An 18,219-nucleotide genomic window follows, 5' to 3' on the forward strand; every position below is an offset into this window, starting at 1 on the left:
GACTTCAAACACTTTCTTACAGGAAATGTTCAAAATGTCCTCCGTTAGCGAGGATACATGCATCCACCCTCCGTCGCATGGAATCCCTGATGCGCTGATGCAGCCCTGGAGAATGGCGTATTGTATCACAGCCTTCCACAATACGAGCACGAAGAGTCTCTACATTTGGTACCGGGGTTGCGTAGACGAGAGCTTTCAAGTGCCCCCATAAATGAAAGTCAAGAGGGTTGAGGTCCGGAGAGCGTGGAGGCCATGGAATTGGTCCGCCTCTACCAATCCATCGGTCACCGAATCTGTTGTTGAGAAGTGTACGAACACTTCCACTGAAATGTGCAGGAGCTCCATCGTGCACGAACCAAACGTTGTGTCGTATTTGTAAAGGCACATGTTCTAGCAGCACAGGTAGAGTATCCCGTATGAATCATGAAACGTGCTCCATTGCGCGTAGGTGGAAGAACATGGGCCCAATCGAGACATCACCAACAATGCCTGCCCAAACGTTCACAGAAAATCTGTGTTGATGATGTGATTGAACAATTGCGTGCCGATTCTCCTCAGCCCACACATGTTGATTGTGAAAATTTACAATTTGATCACGTTGGAATGAAGCCTCATCCGCAAAGAGAACATTTGCACTGAGATGAGGATTGACACATTGTTGGATGAACCATTCGCAGAAGTGTACCCGTGGAGGCCAATCAGCTGCTGATGGTGCCTGCACACGCTGTACATGGTACGGAAACAACTGGTTCTCCCGTAGCACTCTCCATACAGTGACGTGGTCAACGTTACCTTGTACAGCAGCAACTTCTCTGACGCTGACATTAGGGTTATCGTCAACTGCACGACGAATTGCCTCGTCCATTGCAGGTGTCCTCGTCGTTCTAGGTCTTCCCCAGTCGCGAGTCATAGGCTGGAATGTTCCGTGCTCCCTAAGACGCCGATCAATTGCTTCAAACGTCTTCCTGTCGGCACACCTTCGTTCTGGAAATCTGTCTCGATACAAACGTACCGCGCCACGGGTATTGCCCCGTGCTAATCCATACATCAGATGGGCATCTGCCAACTCCGCATTTGTAAACATTGCACTGACTGCAAAACTACGTTCGTGATGAACACTAACCTGTTGATGCTACGTACTGATGTGCTTGATGCTAGTACTGTAGAGCAATGAGTCGCATGTCAACACAAGCACCGAACTCAACATTACCCTCTTTCAATTGGGCCAACTGGCGGTGAATCGACGAAATACAGTACATACTGACGAAACTAAAATGAGTTCTAACATGGAAATTAAGAGTTTCCGGACACATGTCCACATAACATCTTTTCTTTATTTGTGTGTGAGGAATGTTTCCTGAAAGTTTGGCCGTACCTTTTTGTAACACCCTGTAGAGAGCTCCCACTTATCCGGGTCATGAGGACCCGAGACCGCACGGATAACCGGAAAACCATGTTTTTTACCACATACTGTTGTTCGTGAAACGTACTAGGAAGTTGTTTTCATAAGTCTGGAAAGAAAGAAAGCCAAATATCTTTTTCGTAAACAACTCACCAGACGTCTCGACATAGTCTCCTTTGAAGGACATACACTTCGTCCAGCGATCCTCCATGTCTTCATCCCGTAGGGAAAACTCTACAAAATACCCGTTGACTGTAAGTGTAATTTCCTCATTCGTTAAAACTTTCTTCCCTGCAAGCCAAAGTTTCAAGTTAGGGAACAGAAAATAAGTCTCTTGGCGAATAGACTGGTTTAGGAATCAATTCAAAGCCCAATTCACGCACTTTTTCCATTGCTATCGCTGATGTGGGGGATGGTGGATTATCGTGGTCAAAGAGCACTTTCTTGCGTGCCAATCTGTCTTCTTTCAGACCACGCAGGTTTCAAACGAACTAACAATGAAACATAGTAGCGCTCAGTTTAGTTTATGCCTTTTTACAAGTAACCTATGAGGATTATTCCATGGGAATCCCAAAAAACTGTGACCATCAGCTTATTAGCCGACAGAAAGATGTTTACCTTCTCCGGTGCATTTTCGCCAGCCTTAGTTCAATGTTCATTTAGCAAACACAGTCGTAGTCGCGTATAAGTTGTTACTTTTAATTTGTGGACGACCGCTTTCGATCTACTACAGAGGTCACCATCAGATCCGTATTTCTCGGTGGTAGCAGGAATCCCTGGCGTGGAGGTGAACAGTCCTCCGCAATGTTCTCAGCGCCAGCACGGACGTGCGCTTCATGCACGCCAGGGAATCCTGCTGCCACCAAGGAATATGGATCTGATGGTGACCTCTGTAGTAGATCGAAAGCGGTCATTCACAGATAAAAGTAACTACTTATACGCAACCACGACTGTGTTTGCTAAATAAATCATAATTTAGATCCCTGTTTCCTGGGTCAATGTCCCAAAAAATTTTTTTCGTTGTTTTGACTACCGTTTTGTTTCTTGTGTGTTATGATGGATCCAGGTTTCATCAACAGTCACAAATCGGCGCAAAAAGTCTTGCGCATTTCGATTCGATATCGCCAGACATTGTGTTGAAATGTGCCGAAAAAGCTTTTGGTTGACTGCGGCACCCACCTCGCACACAGGTTCTTCGTACCCAGCTCTCCGTGCAGGATATTTTGCGCTCACTCAGTTGACATGCGTACAGTCTTCGGCGGTCTTTGGATTTTGACAATGGTTTCGTTAGTGGTGACCTCCATTGGGCGGCCGGAGAGCGCTTCTTCTTCGGTGCTTGTCCGACCACGTTTAAATTCATTAATCCAAAAGTAAATGGTCTTCAATGATGGTGCAGAGTAAGCTCGAACTTCATGCAGTTCTGCTTTGGTCAGTACGGCAGTCAAACCCTTCAAATGAAAATGTTCAAATGAAACTCGGTTTTTTCCGTTTACAGTCGCACTCGACCCGCTGACCAAAGGCGGCTGTCAACAATGAACTGCACGCTGTTGAAATTTTTTATACGATCGCTACCAATCATAAAGGAGCGACAATAATGTTCCATTTTCTCATGCAAATTTACCAAACTTATAAAACCAGCCCCTGATATTTCACATTTGAAAGATCAGTCCGTTACTCCCCGGAAACTGACAAACTATTTACAGAATTATATTTTAAAAAATGTGTCTTTCGTATCGCTTTCTTTCAGTTCAATTTCGAGAAATAATCGTCCAATGCTTGTTTTTAATCATTTTTTTTCCTGACGATGACTCTCGTTTTCCGGAGAGCCAGACTATAGTAAAATCAAGGGACTTCAATAAAGAAGTTACACATCATTACAACAGATCGTGTAACTTCCATTGAATGCTACGCTACACGTCAAAGTGACATACACAGGGTGATCCATTGATCTTGACCGGGCCAAATATCTCACGAAATAAGCGTTAAACGAAAAAACGACAAAGAATGAAACTTGTCTAGCTTGAAGGGGGAAACCAGATGGCGCTATGGCTGGCCCGCTAGATAGCGCTGCCATAGGTCCACCGGATATCAACTGGGTTTTTTAAAATAGGAACCCCCATTTTTATTACATATTCGTATAGTACGTAAAGATATATGAATGTTTTAGTTGGACTACTTTTTTCGCTTTGTGACAGATGGCGCTGTAATAGTCATAAACACATGGCTCACAATTTTAACAGGTAGGTTTTTTTAAATTAAAATACAGAACGTAGGTACGTTTGAACATTTTATTTCGGTTGTTCCAATGTGATGCATGTACCTTTCAGAAATTATCATTTCTGAGAACGCGTGCTGTTACAGCGTGATTACCTGTAAATACCACATTAATGCAATAAATGCTCAATGATGTCCGTCAACCTCAATGCATTTGGCATTACTTGAAACGACACTCCTCTCAACAGCGAGTAGTTCGCCTTCCGTAATGTTCGCACATGCATTGACAATGCGCTGACGCATGTTGTCAGGCGTTGTCGGTGGTTCACGATAGCTAATATCTTTCAACTTTCCCCATAGAAGGAAATCCGGGGACGTTAGATTAAGTGAACGTGCGGGCCATGGTATGGTGCTTCGACGACCATTCCACCTGTCACAAAATATGCTTTTCAATACTGCTTCAACCGCACTCGGGCTATGTGCCGGACATCCATCATGTTGGAAGTACATCGCTATTCTGTCATGCAGTGAAACATCTTGTAGTAACATCGGTAGAACATTACGTAGGAAATCAGCATACATTGCACCATTTAGATTGCCATCGATAAAATGGGGGCGAATTATCCTTCGTCCCATAATGCCGCACCATACATTAACCCACCAAGGTCACTGATGTTCCACTTGTCGCAGCCATCGTAGATTTTCCGTTGCCCAATAGTGCATACTATGCCGGTTTACGTTACCACTTTGGTGAATGACGCTTCACCGCTATTAGAACGCGTGGAAAAAGTCTGTCATCCTTTCGTAATTTCTCTTGTGCCCAGTGGCAGAACTGTACACGACGTTCAAAGTCGTCGCCATGCTATCCTTGTGCATAGAAATATGGTACTGGTGCAATCGATGTTGATGTAGCATTCTCAACACCGAAGTTCTTGAGATTCCCGATTCTCGTGTAATTTGTCTGCTGCTGATGTGCGGATTAGCCGCGACAGCAGCCAAAACAGCTACTTGGGCATCATCATTTGTTGTAGGTTGTGGTTGACGTTTCACATGTGGCTCAACATTTCCTGTTTCCTTAAATAACGTAACTATCCGGCGAACGGTCCGGACACTTGGATGATGTCGTCCAGGATACCGAGCAGCATACATAGTACACGCCCGTTGGGCATTTTGATCACAATAGCCATACATCAATACGATATCAGCTTTTCCGCAATTGGTAAACGGTCCATTTTAACACGGGTAATGTATCACGAAGCAAATACCGTCCGCACTGGCAGAATGTTATGTGATACCACGTACTTATCCGTTTGTGACTATTACAGCGCCATTTATCACAAAGCCAAAAAAAGTGGTGCAGCTAAAACATTCATATCTCTTTACGTACTACTCGAATATGCAATAAAAATGGGGCTTCCTATTTAAAAAACGCAGTTGATACCCGTTTGACCTATGGCAGCGCCATCTAGCGGGCCAACCGTAGCATCATCTGGATTCTCCCTTCAAGCTAAACGAGTTTCGTTCTTTGTAGTTTTTTCGTTTGACGCTTATTTCGTGAGATATTTGGCCCGGTCACTGTGAATGGACCACCCTGTATATATGTATATATTTGGTCCATACGCCGCCAGAATTTCATATTGAATCGGTTTGGAATTTAGAATTCCTTTTTGTAGTGAGACTCGTACTGTCCCCCATATTTCAGCTTTCGAGTATGTTTCCGTGTCGCCAAGTTACTGCAGCCCTAAACATAATTTCGATGCGCGAAAATATTCCGCTGCTAAATTTGCGATTACTTGCAGATGTAGTTTCGAAACATACTTCCTCATCTCACGTGTCGTGAGGATCGTTATTGCAAATGTAAAATTATAAGTGTCAGTATTTGATACATCAGACAGTTATATCCACTTTTGCAGGTAACTTACTATTAAACAGTTCATTTCGAGGTTGATCTTACTCATTAATCTTTTAACATGTGTTCGGAATGGAACTTTCATTCTTGCGAAGATTTCCCACCGTTTATTTTGATGTGGAGCATAGATCCCCGTCGTTTTCAGTATGTTGGCTGCATGTAGCAGATTCCGTGACTCTAGTCTATCCAACCTTATTAGAATAATAATTAATGTTACATGTTTCTTCGAACAGTTCTTCTGGCTGTATCATGGTTTTATAGGAACATTGCGCTGTACTGAAACGAAAGAAAAGCTCTTTTTCTGCTTCGATATTTGCCAATGCTGTTCCCATTGTTAGTATGCTTTTTTTCTTGAAACGTGGAAAAAATCAGAATACAGAAGCTGTGTAAAAAGCGGGTCGTAATTGTCCATTGAAGAAATTAGGCAAATAAGCGCATAAAAAATAATTACTTGTGGGTAATTTACGAAATACAAGGCCCCAAAACACAATAGTAAAAGAAACGCTGTTTTTTTATTTTAAATTGATGTCGTGGGAACCCCTAACCTACTCGTTAACCGTTTGAGTACCAGTGGTTTCTGTCTGAAACGAACATTTTTTTGAAGTACTAGTGCCTTTCGCGTGAAACCATTGATGTTATTGCAACACAGAGACAGCTAGTGGTACATTCTACGAAAGTAGTGTGTACTGCAGTGTTCAAAGCAGAAGTCGGCGCGGAGACTGTGCTACATGGTTGTAGTAGGTTTTTTTTTGAGATCGTATTGAGGAGCTCACTGAAACTGAACGTAAGTACATCCACAGTTATTGTAATGTAAATCTGAATCTGCACTGTAGCTTTTATGTGTGATTTCGAAATGAAATCGCATAGGCAGTATGTACTTTTGATACAGATTTATTAATTTTGAAGCCCACTTTTTACTTCTTATTTCGGACTGCAATTTGTTTTAGACATTATGATTTGATGGAAGTTTCGAGATGTGGAATTGTGTCTAGAGAAAATTCGAGATTGCTTTGTAATATATGTCATGAAATGCAGGCTTCTTAAGAACCGTGTGGCCTAGTGGTTCCATAGTGAAACCATCTGCTTAAGACAATTGATTGTTTGCTTTTTGCCAATTTCTTCTTGTTTCATTGCTTACTATGAAGATAGAGGTCAATTTTGAGAAAAATTTTAATATTAATTTTTTATGTTATTCAAACACAAAGGGGTAACTCGTCTCCGCACTTAAGTGTCAGTGGGACTTTTAACCGGGAGGGGGGAATGACGAGAACAGCGTTAGTCTTCTGAAGAGAGAAATACTTTAGACTGTGTGACATTGATAGATATGGAGATGATGATAGCAAGACGCCAAATAAGCGTACAGGCGTTTTCTGAAGTTACTTCTTCTATGAACACAGTCTCGTTTCCTCGGAAGGAGGAGTCGTCGGCGCCTTCTTTGCACCCGGACTTTCGGCGATGAGTCAGCTGTTCGGCAAATGCTGCGGGCTGCCCTTCGGGCACACACGTGTGCGAAACCGGCCGCCTAGGCGAAGGCCACGCCGCGGATGCCCCGGCAAATAACACGGCGGTGCACCGCGGCCAAGTTGCGCGCTGGCTGCTATTGTTCCTCCTCCTCTGCCCCCGGCCGCACATAGGTGTCGCACTGAGAAACAAACAAGGGAGGAAGGAGGTTGGTGTCGATACGTGGGACCGACCATTTGTTTACCTTCATGGATTGAGGAAATACAGCGGATGCAGTATTTATTTCCGACAAGCATTTCACTCGGAACAATATCAACAATTCTTAACCAAATTACGATTTCATGGGATATCAAACAATATTTTGCAAGAGGATTGAGAATCTCTTGGTAGAGAGGACATAGTACGTTACTTTCGATGGAGAATCATCAACAGAAGTTCAGGAGTGCTCCAGGGAAGTGTGTTGGCACCCTTGTCGTCATATTCTGTACTAATCACCTGGTGCCCGCATCTCGTGGTCGTGCGGTAGCGTTCTCGCTTCCCACGCCCGGGTTCCCGGGTTCGATTCCCGGCGGGGTCAGGGATTTTCTCTGCCTCGTGATGGCTGGGTGTTGTGTGCTGTCCTTAGGTTAGTTAGGTTTAAGTAGTTCTAAGTTCTAGGGGACTGATGACCACAGATATTAAGTTCCATAGTGCTCAGAGCCATTTGAAACATTTAATCACCTGGCAGACGATGTTAATAGTAACCACCGACGTTTTTTGCAGACGCTGCAGTTATCTACGAGAGGTGTTAAAAAAAAAACAAGGGCCTGTAACAACTTTACTGTTCAGTAGTGTCCCGCCGCGGCTTGGCACAAGTAGGCCAAGTATGTATACCTGGACGACTTGTTTTGTAATACGTAGTGAGGAGTGAGGTAATGCGTGACGCTCTCGATCAGGGTTAGGTTGCGCCTCGCTTTCGGCAGGAATTTACAAACAGTACATTAAGGCCTCATGTCCTTGAGCCGCAGCAACTCTCGCTTCACGATCTCAACTGGATTCTTGAGACCTGTAATGGGTTACTGGGCTTGTGTTTAAAGTTGTTGTTGTGGTGTGTACGCCTTAATGTAAAACGCATGAAAATGTAGTAGCAAGAATAACAATATTATTTGAAAGAGATAAATAATTCTTATTTATGTGCTGCTGAACCCGACTATAATGAATTATTTTGTCATACCTTATCACTACAAATAAACTACTGGCCATTACAATTGCTACACCAAGAAGAAATGCAGATGATAAACGGGTATTCATTGGACAAATATATTATACTAGAACTCACATGTGATTACATTTTCAAGCAATTTGGGCGCATAGATCCCGAGAAATCAGTACCCAGAACAACCACCTCTGACTGTAATAACGGCCTTGATACGCCTAGGCATTGACTCAAACAGAGCTTGGATGGTGGGTACAGGTACAGCTGCCCATGCAGCTTCAACACGATACCACAGTTCATCAAGAGTAGTGACTGGCGTATTGTAACGAGCCAATTGCTCGGCCACCATTGATCAGACGTTCTCAATCGGTGAGAGATCTGGAGAATGTGCTGGCCTGGGCAGCAATCGAACATTTGCTGTATCCAGAAAGGCTTGTACAGGACCTGCAACGTGCGGTCGTGCATTATCGTGCTGAAACGTAGGGTTTGGCAGGGATCGAATGAAGGGTAAAGCCACGGGTCGTAGCACATCTGAAATGTAACGTCCACCGTTCAAAGTGCCGTCAATGCGAACAAAAGGTGACCGAGACGTGTAACCAATGGCACCCCATACCATCAGGCCGGGTGATACACCAGTATGGCAATGACGAATACACGCTTCCAATGTGCGTTCAACGTGATTTCGCCAAACACGGATGCGACCATCATGATGCTGTAAAGAGAACCTGGATTCATCCGAAAAAATGACGTTTTGCCATTCGTGCACCCAGGTTCGTCGTTGAGGACACCATCGCAGGCGCTCCTGTCTGTGATGCAGCGTCAAGGGTAACCGCAGCCTTGGTCTCCGAGCTTATAGTCCATGCTGCTGCAAAGGTCGTCGAACTGTTCGTGCAGATGGTTGTTGTCTTGCAAACGCCCCCATCTGTTCACTCAGGTATCGAGACGTGGCTGCACGATCCGTTACAGCCATGCGGATAAGATGCCTGTCATCTCGCCTGCTAGTGATACGAGGCCGTTGGGTTCCAGCACGGCGTTCCGTATTACTGTCCTGAACCAACCGATTCCATATTCTGCTAACAGTCATTGGACCTCGACCAACGCGAGCAGCAATGTCGCGATACGATAAACCGCAATCGCGACAGGCTACAATCCGACCTTTATCAAAGTCGGAAACTTGATGGCACTCATTTCTCCTCCTTACACGAGGCATCACAACAACGTTTCACCAGGTAACGCCGGTCAACTGCTGTTTGTGTATGAGAAATCGGTTGGAAAATTTCCTCATGTCAGCACTTTATAGGTGTCGCCACCGGCGCCAACCTTGTGTGAATGCTCTGAAAAGCTAATCATTTGCATATCACAGCATCTTCTTCCTGCTGGTTAAATTTCGTGTCTGTAGCACGTCATCTTCGTGGTGTAGCAATTTTAATGGCCAGTAGTGTAAATATTGAAATGATGTTTCAGTAATTCAGTGCTTGACATTAAAATGTATGCATCAAACTATTAATATATCACACCACAACCTCTAACCATAACAACACTGGTGTCGTAAATATTTTTATTTGAAGTCACTGAAAAATTATTGTGAGAAAAATTAATCTTACGCACCAGCCGTAAAAATTATTTCATTTACGTAAAGTCTAATATTGTTCCACTGAGTTTTTATTTTCACTGTTAGAATAGAAAATAATAAATTCCTGTGGGTTCTTGTCCTCTGAGTTCAAATATTGTAATACTTTAGACTGTGTGACATTGATAGATATGGAGATGATGATAGCAAGACGCCAAATAAGCGTACAGGCGTTTTCTGAAGTTACTTCTTCTACGAACACAGTCTCGTTTCCTCGGAAGGAGGAGTCGTCGGTGACTTCTTTGCACCCGGACGTTCGGCGATGACACAAAACTTAAAACATTCACAGTCGGTTACCTAGTTACAAATAAAAGTCCCTACAACAGAATACCATTTACTAAATTTACGTTATATTTTTCTTTTGATCACTTATGTCTCCCTTTTACAATATTTAAAAGAACAGACCTCAGCTTATCTTCGATCTCATTCGCTTCATACATCATAGGGAACAACAGAAGAACGAAAAAATTTCACAGACAATAAAATGCCAATACATTCCTTTAGTGGTATTATTTTTCAAAAAATCGTTCAAATGGCTCTGAGCACTATAGAACTTAACATCTGAGGTCATCAGTCCCCTAGAACTTAGAACTACTTAAACCTAAATAACCTAAGGACATCACACACATCCATGCCCGAGGCAGGATTCGAATCTGCGACAGTAGCGGTCGCGCGGATCCAGACTGAAGTGCCTAGAACCGCACGGCCACACCGGCCGGCCTATTATTTTTTGTTATATGATTATTCTTTGTAGAAAACTGCTTACAAAATTAATGAAACATATTGTTGTTATTTCACAGTACAATAATAAGTCACAATGTAATAATAAGCCTTTTCTCACTTCTCACATATAGGCTTAAAAATCATTTCTGGAAAAATATTTGTTACTTCATAAATCTCATACACTGTCGCAAACACTGGAGACACAAAATATTGACGTTGACATTACAGATCATATAGTCCTCAGTCTTTTAGTTATTCAATAGTACTTAGAGACTTGATCGTTTTCAAGGCATTTTATTTGTAAGCAAAACGAAATTAAGCTATGAGAAGTAGACACACAAATCGCAAAGCGAACTCAATAAATTTCTTTTTCCTAGTCACAAAGTCAAATATAAATAAAAGCATTCGAAAGAAGGAAAGCAGTGGCCGAGTGGTTCTAGGAGCTACAGTCCGGAACCGCGCGACCGCTACCGTCGCAGGTTCGAATCCTGCCTCGGGCATGGGTGTGTGTGATGTCCTTAGGTTAGTTAGGTTTAAGTAGTTCTAGGGGACTGATGACCTCAGTAGTTAAGTCCCATAGTGCCCAGAGTCATTTTTGAAGCAAAGCAATGTCTACAAATCAGTAAATCCCTATGTCCCAGCCAAGTAAATTCAATGTTTGTATTAGTAAAGATGACTGCGGCACTTATTCTGTCACTGGCGTAAACTTCTAAAAATATACTTGTGTCACTGACATAAGAAAACTAACAGTGTCATCTTTTGTTTTTCTGGGGTACTACGAAACAAGCAGCGCCATGTACTGGCTCTCTGGTTTGCAGCGCTGTGACGACCATATTAATGAGGTATATACATCGAAACTTGCTAAGCTGAGCAGACTCCTAAAACATTTTAATTGTCATGATCCGATTTTGATGAAATAACGCGTATGTGATCTCCCTAGTTACGCTCAAGTTACCTGTGAAAACTGCATGGAAATTCGTCTAGTAGTTTTGGAGATTAGCGTGTTCAAACAGACAGACAAAGTTTTGAAAAATTGTCTTGTTGTGTTCTGTTATCTCAAAAGTTCAGCCGTTTTTAACACACCGGGGATAAAGAAATGCTATACGAAAATAGGTTGCTTAAGTATCTTCCAGTCAGATCTCGATAATATTTTAAAGTGATAAGAGATTGGTAACTTGCTCCAAATGCTCGAAAATGTAAAGCAATGCCTGTCGCAAAACGAATTCAGTCATATCCTAAGAGCGCAACATCAGTTACAAAAAAAAATGGTTCAAATGGCTCTGAGCACTATGGGACCCAACTGCTGTGGTTATCAGTCCCCTAGAACGTAGAACTACTTAAACCTAACTAACCTAAGGACATCACACACATCCATGCCCGAGGCAGGATTCGAACCTGCGACCGTAGCGGTCGCACGGTTCCGGACTGCGCGCCTAGAACCGCGAGACCACCGCGGCCGGCCATCAGTTACAATTAGAATCTAACTACTTAAACAAATATAATAAATATGCATTTCCAACCGTTGGTTCCTTCTCTAAGTATAATCGGCTGTGGATCCACTATCATCTGATTGAATTTACCCAAAAAGGTTTGAGACACACTATATACATGAAGCAGATGGCCTATACTTTGGCAGGATACAGGAAAAATGCAGTCAGTCTACAAAGGGGAGTGCTTATCAATCATTTGTGCGCCCCACTGAAGACTACAACTCAAGCCTGTGAGATCTCTACCAAACAGAACTAAACGGGACACTCAAGGTATAGGAAAAAATGTGGTACGAGTGTCGCAGGTTTGTTTGACTCACAGAAGAGCGTCATGGCAATGATGAATAACCTCAACTGGCACATTCTTCACACGGCATTGTACATGCATTACTTTGACAATATACAAGTAGTTTGCGTGCCTGTACATCAGTGTACTGCATTAATTCGGTTACTTACGTGTAGTTTGCAGGTCTGTAGGCTGTGTATTGTGACCCCGAGCACTTCAGAACGAGTGTTTTTGTATCAATGTAATAAATAAACTACGTGAAATCTGTCCCTAAATAAATTGTTCCAAAATAAATAAAGTACACTCCTTCCTCCCTCCAGCAGACCAGAACAGGCTGATTCCTTTTCCCGCCGTTTTTCCCCCGGACTGCCATGGGATGACAGTGCCCTCTTGTGGTAGTACTGTGTACCATGTCAGTCGGAGTCCGGACCTCATGGTGAACACACTGGATGGAGCTGCTGCCTATGACAATTCAAATTGTTTAAATGAACACTGCATGCAAAATAAAGGCCTACGTCCATCCTATGCAGCAGCCCAGCACACGCTGATTCCTTTTCCCGCCAATTCCAAGGAAGAATTGGCAGGTGCATGACAAGTTAGTGGAGGTAGACCAACTGACATATTTTCCCTCCATTTTCTTAGGTTAGTGGAGGTAGCCTATTCTTCCATCAAAATTTGAACTTCCCGCCATTTTCTGGAGGCGTGGAGGGGAAGGGAAGGTTATGGGGTTAGGTTAGTGGAGGCAGCTCAGTTGTCCTATTTTACTGCTAAAATTTGAATTTCCTACCACGCGCTATAAGCGTCTCTATTTGCGCCTAGCGAAAGGGTCTCCTCCCGTTTCAATCGCGTTTGGGGCGCGCGAAGAAAGACTACCTAAATCCCCCTGTACATACGCAGCATCATATGGTGCAATACGCAACAAACGCGAAATCATAGCGAACCTGTTTTTCATTGCGAACTTTACGAATTTTGCTTAGCGTCATGCGAAAATGTGTACAACACAATCATCATGATTGTACACATTTTCGCATGACGCTACGCAAAATTCGCAAACTTCGCAATGAAAAACAGGTTCGCTATGATTTCGCGTTTGTTGCGTATTGCACCATATGATGCTGCGCATGTACAGGGGAATTTAGGTAGTCTTTCTTCGCGTGCCCCAAACGCGATTGATACGGGAAGAGACCCTTTCGCTAGGCGCAAATTGAGACGCTTATAGCGCGTGGTAGGAAATTCAAATTTTAGCAGTAAATTAGGACAACTGGGCTGCCTCCACTAACCTAACCCCATAACCTTCCCTTCCCCTCCTTGTGACAACAAGAACGTTACCCCACTCTGCATTGTTGCCAAAGATGGCGGCGACAGAAGTGGCACTGTCCCAATGGCATCATGGTAGGAAGCTCAAATTTTGGCGGGAAAGTAGGACAATTGGGCTGCCTCCACTAACCAAACCCCCTAACCTTCCCTTCCCCACTCCCAACCTCCAGAAAATGGCGGGAAGTTCAAATCTTGGCGGAAGAAAGGTCACTTAGGCTACCTCCACTAACCTAAGAGAATGGCAGGAAAATAGGTCACTTGGTCTACCTCCACTAACCTAAGTCATCCGACCGCCACTTCTTCCTTGGAACTGGGGAAAAGGACTCAGCCTGTCCTGTGCTGCTGGATAGGATGGACGTAAATCCTTATTTTGCATGCAGTGTTTATTTAAACAATTTGAATTGTCATAGGTAGTAGCTCCATCCAGTATGTTCACCATGAGGTCCGGACTCCAACTGACATGGTACACAGTACTACCACAAGAGGGCACTGTTATCCCACGGCAGTCCGGGGGAAAAACGGCAGGAAAAGGAATCAGCCTGTTCTGGGCTGCTGGAGAGAGAAAGGAGTGTATTTATTTTGGAACAATTTATTCAGGGACAGATTTCAAGTAGTTTATTTATTACACTGATACAAAACACTCGCTGTGACGTGCTCCAGGTCACAATACACAGCCTACAGACCTGTAAACTACTCGAAAGTCACCGAAATAATGCAATATACTGATGTACAGGCACGCAAACTACTCGTAAATTGTCAAACTAGCCGCGCGGCATTAGCCGAGCGGTCTAAGGCGCAGCAGTCATGGACTATGCGATTGGTCCAGGCGGAGGTTCGAATCCTCCCTGAGGCATGGGTGTTTGTGTTTTCTCTTAGGATAATTTAGTTTAAGTAGTGTGTAAGCTTAGGGACTGATGACCTTAGCAGTTAAGTCCCATAAGAATTCACACACATTTGAACAGTTTTTGAATTGTCAAAATAATGCATGTACAACGCTCTACAAACACGCTCACTAATTGTAAACTGTTGAAATAATGCATTTCACAGCCTATAGACCTGCAAACTACTCGTAAATTATCGAAATAATATCAGTACACGCAAATAATTCGAAAAATTAACGAAATAATGCAGTACACTGTCGTACAGACACGCAGACAACTCGGAAATTACCAAAATAATGTACAGCACAGCCTACAGACCTGTTCACGAAATAATGCAACAGACACGTTAACTATGCGTAAAATTGTCAAAATAATGCAAATATGACGCTTTCGCAACACGCTCACAATGCTTAAACAGCCGAAAATAATGCAGTGGACAAACACTCATTGCACATAATATCGCTTTTGAACTATCGTTAAGAAATTCGACCGTGACGTATCAGCAAATGGCTTGCCTCTATTTTCGGATATACATTAAGAATTCTTCTAGTGTTATACTGACGTCACATGTCTGCGTAAATAAGAGCTAAGTTTCTCTCTGGACCCACACGTGTTCACCTAACCATCTTTGCTGGCGCGATGACGCATAGCCTTGGTACCTACAGTCCAGGAAGGACCTAATTGCCGAGCAGCTCACCAGCGCAAGTGCAGCTAAAAGGTTCTCAGTAGGATACTGACGTCACGTATCTATGTAAATAACAGTCAAGTCTCCCTCTGAACGCACTATATAAATCCATTGCAATGCTTCCAAGAGTAGCACAGGGTGCATTCTCCCTAGTGACCCTAACGGGACATGCGATACGTCTCCGACCACGTACATGTTTCCCCAGCCACCACACGTACCTGCTGGTCCAGCAAAGGCCTAATTGCCAAGTGAGAGATGTCTGCGTAGTGACTGACCCCCACAGGTGCAGCTAAAAGGCACTCACTGTTATACCAATGTCTCATGTATATGTAAATAATACCCAAGTCTTCCTCTGGACGCGCCATAGAAATCTTCTGCAATGCTTTCAGAAACTGTTAATGAAAACAGTCCAGAATAACACCGAAAGCATTCTTCCTGATGATTAATTCTTCTCGGGTTATCAGCCGAGTGGTGGTGTTGTCTGCTCGCAAGTTTCAGTGAGTTTCGTACCCAACATCGTCTGGCGAATTATGAGTACGAAACTCATTGAAACGTTGCGACAAGACGACGCCACCACTCGGCTGATAATCCGAGAAGAATTCATCAGTGCAATACCCCGAGAAAAACTGAAGTGGCATATATTCTTCCTGATGCTGCTAATCGCAGAGTATGTCTATCACATATCAGACTCTCACTGAAAACATAAAGTGTTGCAGTAATAGTTAACGGTCACTTTTGTTGTTGTTGTAGGAGCTTTTGCGAGGTCTCGGCTTATCGGCATGGAAATATCCGCCCTAGAAATATTTACGAAAATAGCTCAGAATAACACCGAATGCATTCTTCCTGGTGGTGCTGATGAGACATCCCATGCTACCCTTCCTGAAAATCATAATGTCCTGCTTTCAACATGCGTCTCAGAAATGGTAAACGTTCTCACCACTATGTAGAGGCTCCTATATCCCAGCACAAACGATGTCTCATAAATGAATGGAGCATTTTGACTGAGTTTAGTCGTCAAACTCCTGTCTCTGCCAGTGCGGGAGCACTGTCCGTCATTTTTTTCTGCAGACGAGACTTTCAGCATCAAAACTAATTTGTACAGATAGCCATATTGTACTGACAGTTAAACCCTGCAAAAGTGGTCTACATATCGTCAAATACGGAAAGACACTTGCCCAATTACACTGCTATGCCACTGAGGACGGAAGCTTAAATATAACAGCGTGAAACCGATCTCCAACATGGCAGTATATCACCACACACCATGTCAATGTAGTAAACATACAACCTGTACACTGCGCCATACAAAATCGCCCCTTTTCCATCATGTATGTAGCTATCGACCACCAGACACTCGTACACATAATGCAAAGACAGACAGCATAAGCACATGCACCTTATATACTCCTTGCAGTGCTAGATATTTCCCGCAAGGTCGGGCAGTCATCCACTGCAGCTGTCGGTCACAAGTCATCCTCCCCCAACTCACGACCAGAGCGACCTCTACGGACCGAAGTCACTCTCCAAACTGTTTCACAGAGTTGGGGTCAGTTCCCCTCAGCACAAAGGCATTAAATCGTTACTGTTCCTGGCCCCGACCTGTTTGCTTGCTTGCTTGCTTTCTACATCCGTCTCCAGACTATGAGATTACAAGAACATATCTCATATCACATGGTTTGCCAGAATATCATACCATTTCCGCTATATTTCTCTATATCAAGCACAAAGCAATATCGCTTGCATAGCAGTATCGCTTGCACAATATAATTCCGAAGATACAGACCTGTAATTATTTCTCTAGAAACTCGAAACTTAAGTAACTAGAAACTGATCTCGTCTACGAAGACCTTAACGTGATACCTCGAAAAAAATATAGGAGACTGATATTCCACTCGCGAATACCGATGTCGGTGATATAACGGATTCCAAATCATCTTTATAAATTACAAAGTCAACTTAAGTGTTTCTCATGTCTAGAGAAGCAGCAAACGTTTCTTCTAGCCGTCCTTCACCTGCTGTACGCATACTACACACACCACAATCGATGTTCTCTCAACCAAATAAAGATGGGAAAGGTGCAGAAACAGTAAGCTGGAAAATTTACAGTGAAAACACACGTACATATTGAATCCTCTCAAATTTCCACGTAATCATAAATACTGTCCAACACATACTAAGGGTTAGTTGTAGAGGACGATGCTGTTAAGTCAGGTAAATTTCTGCTTTCCTACACACCTTCCCATTCGGACAGCTCCTGCTGTTAGTCGGAAACATGAATCATTTCCGTTGCAGGACAACGTCACCGCGCACTACACACCCATAGACAGAATCGTCCTAGGAAACCAGCCACGTAGATATTTGATTGCTATACTTGCAATTAAATATTACGATCACGTCTCAATTGGACGACATTCGACAATGAGTGAAGTATCAGAAATACACTGTGCTGATGGCTGTGGCCCTGGAAATAGAAATCTCTGTACCATTCTCATGACTTGACATACTTTTTCCCATTTCTATCACAGTATTCCACTTCAAATCCATACCTTTCTTACGATTGGACATGTCGGAACACACACATACATTATAAACCTGATGCTCAAGGCGAACCTATCACGTATCCCCTATTACTAAGTATAATACTTCGCCAATAGCTGACTGCTGGCGATACGAAATAATACTGACCGAAAATCAGCGATGGGTGGACTTGTCTCATAAATTTTCCTGTGAGTGGTACCACTCTGTCTTAGAAAGAGAAACGTAATCATCCTATAGACCGCCAGATGTTAAAAAACACGATCGCAGCAACGACTGTACGTTACTGTCAGAAGTGGTTCTAGAGGTGGTCACAAGCACACATGTTAAAAGCTATGCTGGCTTTAGCAATCGAGATATTGCATTATCTCCGAATGAAGTGGTTTTTCCAGACAAATACCGCGACACTGAATATAGACAGTGATCGCCAGACTGTATATTATCAGACCATCAGTGCGATTACACGTCGCAGACGTTGCAACCTTGTAATAAAA

The sequence above is a fragment of the Schistocerca piceifrons genome, chromosome 7, assembly GCF_021461385.2.
Source record: "Schistocerca piceifrons isolate TAMUIC-IGC-003096 chromosome 7, iqSchPice1.1, whole genome shotgun sequence".
Taxonomy (NCBI): domain Eukaryota; kingdom Metazoa; phylum Arthropoda; class Insecta; order Orthoptera; family Acrididae; genus Schistocerca; species Schistocerca piceifrons.